Source organism: Cervus elaphus, chromosome 3 (genome assembly GCF_910594005.1).
Source record: "Cervus elaphus chromosome 3, mCerEla1.1, whole genome shotgun sequence".
Taxonomy (NCBI): Eukaryota; Metazoa; Chordata; class Mammalia; order Artiodactyla; family Cervidae; genus Cervus; species Cervus elaphus.
Genome location: NC_057817.1, coordinates 36,851,682 through 36,866,506, shown reverse-complemented (window position 1 = coordinate 36,866,506; position 14,825 = coordinate 36,851,682).

Sequence of the window (14,825 nt, the reverse complement as noted above, 5' to 3'; positions counted from 1 at the left end):
GAGGTACCTGCTTCCTTCTCTAGCTGAGCTCCACTCACTGCCCAGCGCCCCCAGCCCTATGCTTTAGCCATACTGAACTACTTGCTTTTTTCCCCAAAAGTTACATTTTTTTGCCTTCAGGTTTTTGAACATAATGTTTTCTTTTTCTAGAACCTCCCACCTACCTCCTCATTCCCACCTTCAACTTCCTACTCATCTTTCAGTCCTTAACTTAAACATGATCTCTTTTGGAAGAATTTCTTTATTCTCCAATACTGAGCCAACTGCTCTTCCTAAGTGACCCACAAAAACATCTATTATGATTCTTACCACCAGCATTGGGGATGATCTAAATTGTGTTTGCCTCTCTCACTGGACTGCGACTTCCATTGATACAAGGCTAGATCTTATTCGCGATTATAATCCTGGGTTCTGACAGTGTCTGGACACAGAAATTGCTCAAGAAATGTTTGTTGACTAAACAAATAATGGTCAATACATAGCTACATAAATACATTGGGCAATTTGCAACTACTCTGAAGATCTACTCAGACAAAACTCTTCCTAATACAGTATTGACATTTGTTTGAACCCAGATACCTTGAGCATTTAAAAATACTTACCTACTTCATTCAGATCTTTATCTGTTTACTTATGAAGGGTGAAAAAGCCAGTCTAGTCTAATTAGCAGTGAAAAGGGTCTGGGGTGTGCAGCTTGACCTTACAGTACACACGAAGGGCATGTATTGTCTTGGCCACTGCCAATTAAAATAATGGTAAAGAAGGGAAAATAGGAGAGACTTCGTATATCTTCTTACGGCTTGAGCAAATTATGAATTTAAGACAAAGGAGATTATTTAAGTAGGAAATATTTTGACCTTAAATCATAAAAAGTCTGAGAAAAGTTTGCACAGATAGAAAAATAATACTAACCTTCTTGCCCTAGGTTACTGCTGAGGGCAAAATTTACATATTCCAATTCCTGTATGGATGACCTCATTCAAAGGTGTTGAAAGTCAGTGATCATTATCTAGTCTCATCTCCTTTGCTTAAAGTCTAATTCATGAAACTTCTCTGGAAAAACCAGGAAGATTAGTAGAGAAAAAACCACACTCATACACACACACACACACACACACACACACACACACATACATATTGAGTTGAATTACCTTCAACCGTCTGTTGTATGGATACTTTTTTAAGTTCAAAAAAGTTAAATAAGCTATTTGAAAAAAATTCATATCCACAGTCTCCTTAGAGAAGTCAAATTTTAAAATGTAGGAAAATGTTTATAATCCCATAAATTATCAAGGTTTTGATAGCAGATAAAAGAGACTTTCATGGTGGAAATCCTTGGAAAACATCACTGATCGGTTTGATAATTGTTGTCAGCCAGCTTGTTTTGTTATTTCTTCAGTATATTTTCTATCAATTTACTTATACCATGACTTGTTTAGTCATGGTAAACAGGTTTAGTCCTAGTTCATTCACTCAGTACTTACTGAACACATAGGAAGTAACAGGTAATCTCTGGTGTATAAAGTCACCTGAGATGGAGATGCTGCTTATGAGAAATGCCTTCACTCATTCGGTAGAAACACTTAAAGAAGTTAACTACAGGATGGGGAGAGGGACTGATTCTACTTGGAAGAGAGAGGGGAAGTTCTGGAGGCTGATGTGACCTTTGACTTGTATAAAGTTCTTGCAGGAGTTTTCCAGCCTTTTGAAGGTAAAGATTACAGACTGGAGTGTGGGATGAGGTTTGAGGAGAACATTCTAGGTATCAAAAATGGTATGGGCAGAATAGAGAAATATAAAAGTGAGTAGGATGTTAGGGAAAGGGTGGGTGTTTTGTAGGGGTAGTAGAGTAAGATGTTTGCAGATGGACTGACAAGATGAAGCTACAAAAGTGGATTGTTTTCAGATCTTGAAAAACATTGTATAATAGCTTCAATACATCATTACCATATTTTATTCATTTCTCAGACACTTTTAAGATTAACTGTTTAATTCAATCAAAATTTTATATGTAAATATACACACACATTCAAATTAAAAAGAGAAATAGTTCTACTAGACTTTTTGCAAAATTTCATTCATTCATTCATCAAACACTAAGATTGCTCTTCTTATATGCCAGATATTCCACTAAATATCATTATTATCTCGTTTGAAACAAAATGACAGACTTCCTTCCCTCTCTACATCATGTACCAGATTCTTATTCCATGGGGCAACATTTTAAACTATTTTAGTTGTTTCTTTTGGTGTTTTCATTCGTGCTTCTAAAATAACAGGCTTAGAATGTCATTTGAAATGATCCATTGAATTCCTGCTATACTGTAGTTAAATCATCATTTTTGGTTAGATCAATATTCAGTCCTTACATTATTTTACTCATGTAAATGCAACTCACAGATGTCATGTATAATTCTATAGTAAGTTTAATTTCTTTGTGAAAAGGTTTTGTCCTTGCTAGATACAATTGTCTTATATTTGCTTCCCTTTTTCATGTTTTCATTGTTAATGCTTTCCAAAAATCTTTGTCAGAGGTGTTAGTATTCTCTTAACATCTCCAAATCCATGAGAAATTCTACCAGTTTCTTGTCTTTTGAAGATGTTTCTCATGGGGTACTCTGCTATTCTGCCTTAGTCTGAGCCTCTTCTCTCTGGGTCTGCTGGCCAGTTGCTATCATTAAATCCTCCTGGACCAATATTCTGGGAATTCCTTTCACTTTTTTCCTGGGTTCTTTCCTACTCCTTGGATTCTCTGTAGCCCTTTCTTGGTTTACTTTCCAAGTAAATGTCTACTAGAGTAGACATTTGCTCTAGTAGCTTTCAAAAAATTGTCCACATGAAATATTTTCATAGATATTCAATATCTGAAAATATCTTTATTCTACTTTAATTGATTTTGGCTTAGGTGGAATTTTGATAGTATTGATCTTTTTTTCTTTTAACATCATTTGGATTCCTGTTGCTTTGCAATAAACCTGGTTTTGGTTTATCTCACCCTATCCTTGTGGAATTTCCACTTTGTTCCTAGTATTTGTAAATTTCACCAAAATATCTTAACATAGGTCTCTTTCACTCTTTATTGAGGCACTAAATGAAATTTTTCAATCTGGAGACTCATGTATGAGTCTGGGAAATTGTCTTGGATATTTCCTGTTTCATTTCCTCTTTTCATTTTTTCCTGTAACTCCTAATATTTTGTTGCTGGAACTCCTGGGCTTTCCTCTCTTCTATTTTAAATACCTCAGTGAGAAGTAAGATGAGAACCAAATGAAGACTAAGTAAGATGAAAACCAAATGAAGACACAGTGATAACTCAGGCAGGAAAATAAAATAATGTCAAGTGACTGAGTTCATTCTCCATTCTTTTTTACACATTGGCAATACAAGAGGCCATTTCAAATATATGGCTGCTTGGGTAGTTGGCCAGCTATCTAGGAAATGCAGCTGCAAATTCAAGCTTCCCGGAACATTCTAGACCATATATATGGCTGTGAAGGACTGACCTCACATAACTAACTTCATGTGTTTTAGATGTTTATTCAGCAGAAATTGTATCTAACATTAGAAAGTTTAAAAATTTTGAAAGGCTTGCTTTGAATTTGTCCAGATAAAAATTAGGTTAGTGTATTTACTTGGTAGAATTCAGCCTCAATCAAGAAGATTACAAATTTTGTGGGAACATGACACACAGAATTTTCTTTAGAACAGGAGGACAACTGAAAGTAGTATATCTTTCCCCATTCTTTCCCCAGACACTTGACTTCTACTTTACACTCACTCCCATAAGGATGTTTTTAGAAATATATATCTATTTAATTGAAATATAGTTAACTTACAGTGTTTTAGATGCACAAAAAGGTGGTTCAGTTATACAAATACACATATATTATTTTCGAAATTATTTTCCAACATAGATTATTACAAGATATTGACTATAGTTCCCTATGCTATATAGTAAACCTTTGTTGCTTGTTGCTTATCTGTTTATTAATTAGAAATCTAGCATTCTAGGCATACTAATTCAAACAAATGGAATCAAAGGTCATAATAGTTTTAATTAGGCAAAAATTCATAAGTTTTCTAAATATATATATTATGCATATTTATAAATATGAATAAAAAGCTTTTCTACTATACTTGATAAAGACCTGAGAAAGAACATCAAAAAAAAAAAAAAAAGAGATGGAGAAATTGGAGAACATAAACTAAATGAAATGATGCACTGAAAAGGAAATAGAAAAAGTGAAACAAGCTAGATAAAAGACCATCAGATAGTCTATAGACCATCATATAGTTTATACATGACTGCTTATTAGAAACATATCTGGACCTCTGAAGAAAAAAAGCAATATCTGGGCATTTGTATTTTTCAAAAAATTTCAAGATTATTCTAATATGCATCTGGATTTTAAAAAATAATTACAGGTTTTTCTATTAGATCCTAGTTTTGGTGATAAAAATTTATATTATTTTTTCTGTTGACCGGTCATGATACAATGGCATTAAGTGAATAAGTAATAGTTATATAATCACAATAGTGAAAGATATTTATCAGTTTTCACAATCAATAGCCAGACAAAAAAATAGATAATTACAATTGCAAGCCATAATGGGAACATAGTTAACTATGTAAAATAATTACATACAACTTGCCAGGGTGGGAGTGGGGAGGAAATTAAGCAGAGTAATGTGGTAAGTGGAACTGCATACATGCACATGTTTTCATCCACCCAGCCAGTGTAAGTCTGTCGGTTGGTGCATTTAGTCCATTTACACTTAAGGTAATTATCTATATGTATGAGAAATGCTGGACTGGATGAAGCACAAGCTGGAATCAAGATTGCTGGGTGAAATATCAATAACCTCAGATATGCAGACGACATCACCCTTATGGCAGAAAGCAAAGAAGAACTAAAGAGCCTCTTGATGAAAGTGAAAGAGGAGAATGAAAAAGTTGGCTTAAAATTCAACATTCAGAAATCTAAGATTATGGCATCTGGTCCCATCGTTCATGGCAAATACGCGGGGAAACAATGGAAACAGTGGTTGACTTTACTTTTTGGGCACCAAAATCATGGCAGATGGTGACTGCAACCATGAAATTAAAAGAAGCTTGCTCCTTGGAAGAAAAGTTATGACCAACCTAGACAGCATATTAAAAGGCAGAAACATTGCTTTGCCAACAAAGGTCCATCTAGTCAAAGCTATGGTTTTCCCAGTAGTCATGTATGAATGTGAGAGTTGAACTATAAAGAAAGCTGAGCACTGAAGAATTGATGCTTTTGAACTGTGGTGTTGGAGGAGACTCTTGAGAGTCCCTTGGACTGCAAGGAGATCCAACCAGTCCATCCTAAAGGAAATCAGTCCTGAATATTCATTGGAAAGACTGATGCTGAAGCTGAAACTCCAATACTTTGGCCACCTGATGCAAAGAACTACTCATTTGAAAAGACCCTGATGGTGGGAAAGATTGAAGGCAGGAGAAGAAGGGGACAACAGAAGATGAGATGGTTGGATGGCATCATTGACTCAATGGACATGAGTTTGAGTAAGCTCTGGGAGTTGGTGATGGACAGGGAAGCCTGGCGTGCTGCAGTCCATGGGGTCACAAAGAGTCGGACATGACTGAGCAACTGAACTGAACTGATGATCCTATTACCATCTTCTTAATTGCTTTGGGTTTATTTTCTATAGATCTTTCCTTCTCTGTGTTTCCTACCTAGAGAAGTTCCTTTAGTATTTGTTGTAAAACTGGTTGAATGGTGCTGAATTCTCTTAACTTTTGCTTGTCTGGAAAGATTTTTATTTCTCTATCAAATCTGAAGTTTGCTGGGTAGAGTATTCTTGGTAGTAATTTCTTCCCTTTCATCACTTTAAATGTACCATGCCATTCCCTTCTGGCTTGTAGAGTTTCTCTTGAGAAATCAGCTGATAGCCTGGTGGGAGTTCCCTTTATATTATTTGTCATTTTTCTCTTGCTACTTTTAATACTTTATCTCTGTCTTTCATTTTTGTCAGTGTGATTACTATGTGTCTCAGTGTGTTCCTACTTGGGTTTATCCTTCCTGGGACTCTCTGTGCTTCCTGGACTTGGTTGACTATTTCCTTTTCCATGTTCAGGAAGTTTTAAAGTATTATCTCTTCAAATATTTTTTCAGGTCCTTTCTTTCTCTCTTCTCCTTCTAGGACCCCTATAATGCGAATGTTGGTGTGTCTAATGTTGTCCCAGAGGTCTCTTAGGTTGTCATTTCTTTTCATTCTTTTCTTTCTGTATTCTGTTCTGTGGCAGTGATCTCCACCATTCTGTCCTTCAGATCATTTATCCATCCTTCTGCCTCAGTTATTCTGCAGTTGCTTCCTTCTAGTGTATTATTCATCTCTATTTGTTTGCTCTTCAGTTCTTCTAGGTCTTTGATAAACATATCTTGCATCTTCTCGAGCTTTGCCTCCATTCTTTTCCCAAGATCCTGGATCATCCTCACTATCATTATTCTGAATTTTTTTTTTTCTGGAAGGTTGCCTATATCCAGTTCATTTAGTTGTTTTTCTGGGGTTTTATCTTGTCTCTTCATCTGGGATATAACGTTCTGCCTTTTCATGATGATTAACCTTCTGTAATATGGTTTTTGTTTTAGCAACTGTGAGACTGTGCTTCGTCTTGCTTCTTCTGTCTGCCTTCTGATGGATAAGGTTAAGAGGCCTTGTTGATGGGAGGGACTGGTGATGGGAAAAACTGGGTCTTGCTCTGGTGGGCAAGGCCTTGCTCTGTAAAGCTTTAATCCAATTATCTGCTGATGGGTGGGGTTGCTGTCCGTCTCTGGTAGCTGTTTGGCCTGAGGTGACCCAGCCCTGAGGTCTAAGGGCTCTATGTTAGGGTTAATGGTGAACTCCCAAGAGGGTTTACACCAAGGGGGAACTCCCATTGCCCCATCCCCATGGGGAGCCCCTGCCAACTCATGCCTCCATAGGAGGTCCTCCAACACCAGCAGGTAGTTTTGGTTCAGTCTCCTGCAGGGTCACTGCTCCTCTCCTCTGGGCCTTGGTGCACACAAAATTTTGTTTGTGCCTTCCAAGACTGGAGTCTCTATTTCTCCCAGTCCTCTGGAAGTCCTATAATCAAATCCTGCTGGCCCTCAGGGCTAGATTCCCTGGGGATTCCCAGTCCCTTTGTCAGATTACCAGGCTGGGAAGCCTGATGCGGGGTTCAGAACCTTCCCAATGGTGCGAGAACTTCTTTGGTATTATTGTTCTCCAGTCTGTGGGTCACCCACCCAGTGGGTATGTGTTTTAATTTTATCATGATCATGCCCCTCCTACTGTGTTGCTGTGACTTCTTCTTTGTCTTTGGATGTGGGGTATCTTTTTTTTGGTGAGTTCTGGTGTTCTCCTATCACTGGTTGTTCAATAGCTAGTTGCAATTTTGGTGCTCTTACAGGAGGGGATGAGTGCATATCCTTTTACTCTGCCATCTTGAACAAGAACCCCATAAGATTTTATAAAAAGAAAACTAGCTGCTCTAAATGAGAGCTTAGGTTTTTTAATTGAGTAAGAATTTGTGATGTTGGCTGCTGGTGGAACTTGCATACACATAAAAAAAGCCCGGTAAGTAATATAAGGTTGAAGAGAATTCTCTCTTGCAAAACTTCTGGACAATCCGAGTCTTAGACTATGTTGTTGTTCAGGATTCAAGATAAATGAAGAGTTAAAGCTACCTCTAAAATCTAGGTATGAAGTCTGATGGGTGGTGGGGACTCTGATACTTCAATTTCCTTTCTTTGTACCAATGCATTCTGCTAAGCAGAGTTAGTAGTAATCTATTAGCTATTATGTGGTATGCATCTACCTGTGCTTTTTATACAAGTAACTGTTCCAGGTCCTATTTTCTTTCTCTCATCTCTTGTAATTGTTTCAATCATTTTCTGAGATAGGTCTAACTCATTGTATTTATTTTACAACTGAGAAAATAAGAGGCATAGAGAGGTTAAGAGTGTTGGCCCAAATCACAAAGCTAGTGAGAATGAGAGGCAGAATTTGGACACAGGCAATCTATCATCAGACCCAGTCTTCTTTGGCTCCCCAGGAATGAAATTAGTACTGAAAAGACTCATGAGCTACCCAGAGGCAGCACTGCTGGCTTAGGAGGGGAGGGCCACATGCAGACTTGTGTCTTCCTGGGCAAGAGCATTGCTTTGGGCATGTAGTCAGAGAGCTAAGTCGCGCTTAGTAAGAGCTAAGTTCACACTAGCCACTTCTGTGGTTTTTAACTGTACATTCAGAAATCTGGCTTTCACTTCTAGTGTTTCACTAAATTTACTTTCTCTGAGATTAGAAATGACCCCCCCCCCCATGCTAACGATTTAGTATCTGATGGCCTTTGCTCATTTCTTTGTCTCTGAATTGTCTGCAGTGCTCAAACACATTCCTTTCTCTCATTCTCTTGCTTTCACACTCTTCTCTTTCTCTCTCTCCTTCTCTACTGTAGGTCTCTCTGTCTGTTCTCTACTCTTTTCCCTTTCCGTCTGTCCTGTCCTGCTTTAGAAAGGAACACATGTCTATAATAAAACAAAATAATGTAAAAACAAAAGGAAAACTGACAAAGGGAAGACAAGATAACAAGATTATGAAGATCATGGGTGAGATAATACACAAAGTGTCACATCTCATTTGGAACATTTGCTAGAGTTGGGCCACAGATTTGCATCTAAGTTTCCCTGTAACTACATTAAATGTTTTCACAATTGTTTTCTTGATTCACAGTGTCCTTAAGATAAAAACAAATTGGTTGTTTAAGAGGAACAAGCATTTCCTGGAACGGCAACTCAGCAGACATCTTCCTGGGAGCACTGTGAAAGTTTTCAATAACATTTGACCATAACCCAGCAGTGCATATCACAGGATTCTTCTTCCGGGTTGCTGCCTGTCCCACTCTCTCACTTCACTCGGGCCTCTTTTTAGTTGTCATCTTCTCAGACAAGGATGACATATAAAATAGCTCCTGCTCTTGTTTCCTTACGTCTCTTTTCTCTGCTTTATTTTTCTGCTCACCAGCTGACATACCTTTGTTGGTTTACTTATTGTTAATCTTTCCCTTTAGGTTGTAAGCTCCCTGAGGGCTGGGACATTGTTTTGTTCATATCTTGCAAGTGTTGAGGACAGTGTCTGGCACACAGTGGTGTCAACATATTTTTCTGAAGGAATGAATGGTTAAAATGCCACTAGTAAGTGTTAGGGGCTTTAGCGTTAGTCACTCAGTCATGTCCAACTCTTTGCAACCCCATGGACTGTAGCCTGCCCAGGCTCCTCTGTCCATGGAATTCTCCAGGCAAGAATACTGGAGTGGGTAGCCATTCCCTTCTCCAGGGGATCTTCCTGACCCAGGGATCAAACCTGGGCCTCCTGCATTGCTGGCAGATTCTTCACCATCTGAGTCTCCACCGTTGTACTTATTGAAAAGTATCTTGTTTGAGGTAGAGTGTGACTAGCCAGTTCCTGCAGCCATTGAGGTTGACTTTTTGTACCAGGTCAACATAGTAGTCTGAGACTTGGTAGTCAGCAAAAGAAGGAATATTCTCAAGTGAAATTGTGAGGAGAAGGACTCCTGTCCTATTCTATAAGCAGGAAGAATTGGAGGCCATATCACTTCCTGAGGTGGGGAAGGAGTTACAGGCTAGCAAGTTGTAAAATTATAGGGCAAGATTGGTTCTAAAAGAGAGAACCTCTTAAGTGAAGCCGTGATAGGAGTGCTATGGGATGAGAGTGTGTGTGGTGGGGGCATGGCCATTATGACAGGAAAAAAAAAAAAAAAAAAACACCCCACAAAACTAGAGAAATGAACATCACTGATGTTCCTAAGACTTTCGGAGAGAAACTTATGCCCATTATGATATGGAGGTAATGTCTTCTTCCTGTTCATAGGATTTTTAAAAGTCCAATTTTTTTATCACTTCCACTTTGACCAGATTATCTCATCTTTTACAGTAAGGGAAAAAAGCTACTCCAAGAACATGCTTCTCTGAATCTGCTGAGAAGGAGAATGATTGATGTGAAATTAAATACATTAGAAGCATATTGGTTTGTAAGTGGTAAAAATAATTTTGTGCATGGCCATCTACTTTGCTTTCTCTTCTGAGGGAGAGAAACTCTTTCGAGGAGTTTCAAAGTTATCTGCCTCCTTGTGATAGCCTGGCCAAGGTATGTTATACAAAGGTTAGTTTTTGTTGATCCCAGAGTTATCATTTCTCTTGACTTGTATAATATTGACGTTCTTTGCTAGAAGTTTATAGGCTAAATGTCAGAGATCATGGATTTGAAAAAAGTTATTCTTTTCATTATAGTTATTTTTTATGGTTTTCAGTCTTACAGAGATGAGAGGATGCATGTGGGTCAGCAGGAAGGCAACCTTTGGATAGCTGCAGGTGTGGGAGGACAGGGGACAGGTGAAGGTGGGATAGGAGTACCCAGACTTCCCCAATTATGGTTATCTGGAACCTTTACCTACCATCCCTGATGTTCATTATAAAAATATGCTAAAATCAAGAAACAATATAGAAGAACAAAAATGATGGAAAATTCAAAAAATTAAAAGGGATAATTGGTTAGGTAAAGGTTAAATTTTGAAAAGAGAGACTAAAGTAAAGAATATTAAGCCAAAAGGGAATGAAGTGGGAGCTAGAATAGATTTAAAATCCCTACAAAGATAAAAGGTTAAGAGTTTAAAAATATAAAACACAAGAGATTTAAAAATAAAAGATAAAATACTATACGCCAATGAGATAAAAGGTTAAAACATGAGTAAAAGCTATAATGGTTTAGGCTAGAAGGCTACAGCCTGTGAAACGAAAAACTAAAAACAGATCATTCCTTGGGATTAAGGTTTTGGAACAGGAAATCAGAGCTAAAAATGGAAAAGAATGAACATTTAAAAATTAAAATCAAATTAAATTCTAAGAGTAAAGTGGATTAAGGGAACTATTTTTTAAAATTAATTAGCAGAAAACAAACAAACAAACCCCCCAAACCAAAACCCACCGTTTAAAGGAAATGAAGTATATAGGAAAATTCTCAGGGTAGCTTGGCCTTCCCTATGGAAGTGGAAGGGGCTAAGTGGAGGCTGCATTGGCTGTGTCTTTTTGGACCTGGGGTAGAAGGGCAGAGGGCAGAAGCTGTTTAACCCCAGACTGCTGCAGAGAAGATGGCACAGTAAGAGCTAGTCTGGCCTCTGGAGACTTCCTGGGGAAGCACTTTCTCCCCCCATCTTTTAAAGATTCCCTCTCACTTGCTCTCCATGTTCCATCCCCACTGCCACTGCCAGCCTTGACCTTCAGCAGCCCCTCAGTGATATTTAAATTGGCTCCTGCCCCAAGACTTTCCCCTTCCAACTTTCCCCACCCTGCAACCAGACTAATCTGAAAACCCCATTTTGGTCATGGAATTATATTGCATGAAAACCTTCTGTGCTTATCATTTAAATTATTAAACTCTCAAAAGGCCTTGTAAACTTTGACTTTAATGTTTGTTTTTCAAATGAGTTAGAGATCTTCTATGTTAGTACTTAAAATTCAACTGTCTTCTGCCTTATTTATGCTAAACCCCAAGATATCTGGAGGTTAAGTATTTTGAAGTTCAGAGTCTGATCATGAGATTTAGAATTAATTCAGAAAAAAAGGAATTCTTAATTCCATTTTTAAAAGGCAAAGTTAATTGATATTTGTTTCAGTTTCTGGTTCCCAGAGAAATCAGAGAGAGTGTGATAAAAGGAGACAGAGAGAGACAGAGAGATGGAAAGAGGGAGAAAGAAAAGAAACAGAAAACTGGAATTCATGTATATGTGATGTACTTCTGGGAAAATCTGATTTTTGTTTTAACCAGAATGAAGGTGGAACTCTCTTCTGTGTTCTCCCCTTGAGTGACTGTCTTTTTTGAGTTTAAGGCCGTTATCATCTTTAAAAACACTTCTTGAATATTTCTTTACTCAGTTTTGAAAATAATGAAAATTTAGCTTCTCCCAGTGTTTGAGGGAGAAAAAAAAAAGGATTTGGGAAGTAAAACTAGCCATAGTTAAGATTATTCCAATGAGTTTTCTGCCAAAACACCAGATGCTACTGGAAAAAAAAATATTTGCCACAATTTGCTATCTGTGCCTGCTTTTCTAACAGGAGAGCAATGTAAAAGAATGAGGTAAATGGCAACCCTCTTCCAAATAAACTGTGCTTTTATATTTAAAAATGTTCTAATTAGAACTATTATGATTATAGCACTAATTCATATTAAAATTCTATTACTTATCAGGAAGTACCAGGGCCCCTCAGAGCAAATGCTGTATAAATGCTTTTCATTGTCACACTTGACCTTCCTAAAATTTTTTAAATCTTTATAATTTTCTAGCAATATTATACATTTTAGCCTGAGACCATTCTAGATTTGGAGCTAAGGCTTATATTTCTATTTTCTCCTGTTGATTTCTGTTTTCCTTTTAATTTTTACATGGGTTTTAAAAGCCTTTTATAAGCCAAATCTTTATAAGCTGCATTTGCCATATCCTCATTTAGATCTCTCTTCTCAGTGAATTAAAGCAGTATCAGAAATAGAAATGAATTTTGAGAAATGAAATATGTGTGTAGCTTAAAGTGAGGCAATTGAAGTAAACCTCAAGTTAGAAGATTATTCTGACTTAATATTATTTTTATGCACTAAAAAATGCTTGGATGTCTCGTGTCCTCTATTTTCAAGCAATTCTGCTCCCTGGCTCCAGCCTATAGCAGGAACAGAAGTTCCTATAAATTGTGTGATACACAGATTTTGCTATACTTCTCATAACTCTCTAGGATGTAAAAAAAAGCCCAGAAGGAAGATGGAATCTAAAATTTTCTGCCTTCTGCTTTCTGAGTTACCCTGGTCTCACCTAATGTGAGGCTTGGCTTGTTCAACAGTTCACCATATTTTAAAATTTGTTATGGACTGAATGTATGTGTTACCCTCAGAGTCACATGTTGAAGCCTTAACTTCCCTCTCACCCAAGTATGGTGGTGTTTGGAGTAAGGAAGTGATTAAATTTAAATGTGATCATAAGGAGTGAAGCCTTGATCCAATAGAATTAGTGTCTTTTAAGAAGAGACACTAGAGAGCTTCCCCCAACTCCCACCATCCCTCCCAACTGCCCATGCACCAAGGCAAGGCCACATGAAGACGTAGTGCCACAGGCAGCTGCCTGCAAGTTGGGAAGAGGGCATCTATCGGAAATTAAATAGGCCAAAAACTTGATCTTGGACTACCAGTTTGTTATTTTGCTATGGCAGCCCAAGAAGACTAATACAGTATTCCTGTTAATAAAAGAAGAGAAATTAGCTCCAAAAAGGAGACAGGCTGCAGAAGAGGGCAGCGATCTTATTTGTCTTGTTTAATAACTATATCATTAGAAGATGCAGAAGGGTCTGGCTCATGGAAGATACTCAGTATTTATTTTGTTAAATGAATGAATGAATGGCTAGATGAGTAAGTAGATAAGAAGTAGATAAGTTTCTCATGAGAAGTGAACTGATCACTGAAGTGGATTATAAAAAGAGTATTGCATTTCTTCCCTTAAATATTTTACATGTATGCCTCTCTTGTTTATTTCTGATTGTTTTGGGGCAGTGCCAACTAAAGACCTACTTATTTAACTTATTCAGAGTACATTATGTCTCCCAGTTTTTTCCTTATTATTCATGACCTTGAGGAATAGCGGCAAACTCTCATGTATAATGTCCCCCAATCTAGATCTGTCTGATGTTTTTCTCATGATTGTACTGGGGTCATGGGGTTTTGGAAATCATACCACAGAAGTAAAATGACCTTTTCATCATATGATATTAAGAAGAAACATGATAGCCACATGCAATCACTAGTGATGTTAAACTGATGCTGTTTGTACCAAATTACTGTTACTATGTAATACTTCTGCAGTATTTACCACAGTAATACTTCCTGTCTTCTGACTGGACATAGGAGATCTCAATCTCTTGTCCCTGAATTCAGAAATGAAGGCTTCTTCCTTTTCACTAATGTTATAGAAAGTGGGATATGTATATTTTTGTGTATGGTCTTACATGTAATGAATATTATTTTTTTAGCCTAATCTTGTTCTCTCTATATGAAGAACCATGGTGAAATAAGCTGGATACATTTATAAGGAAGGGCTTTCTCTAAGGTTCTTCGTTCATTTCTGAGATCCCGATAGGAACTTTGATGGCATAAAGCCCAATTTAGCTTTCCTGGTATTAGCACATTAGGCACCTTATAAAATATAATTTATGTAATGTCCTGCCAGCCATACCACCCTCAAGTGTGATGTCATCAACACATTAAATAAGGACTTTTGGGACCTCCAAAAATAAGTTTTGGCAGGTAACCCAGGAGGCAGTGTGGAAGCAGTAGTGGGGTCTCCCTTTGGTGGTTACCCCAGGTGAGGCACTGGTGAGCAATCATGGGGCAGGGTGCAATGAGCTGATGCACAAAAATAAAGACCCATAAATCTGAGTCAGACCACTTTATTCTAAAAAAGATTGAGATGTATCCCTCGACTTTATGCTTTGTGGGAACATTTATACTGGAGCTTATCCAAAGTTGCATCAAATCGGGGAGTAAAGTAGCTTATGGGGGTTAGAGTGCTTGTCTAGAAGGGGTTGTTCCCTTGGCCAGGGTTTGGCACCCGCATGAACACTTTACTCCCAACAAGGTCTTTAAGTTACACAGCTTCAGTCTTGAATTGGGCCCATTGTGCCTCAAGAAACTGTTGAAACTTTACTGGCTATTCATCCTCTACTTTCTGTCTTGGGATGCAATTTAGT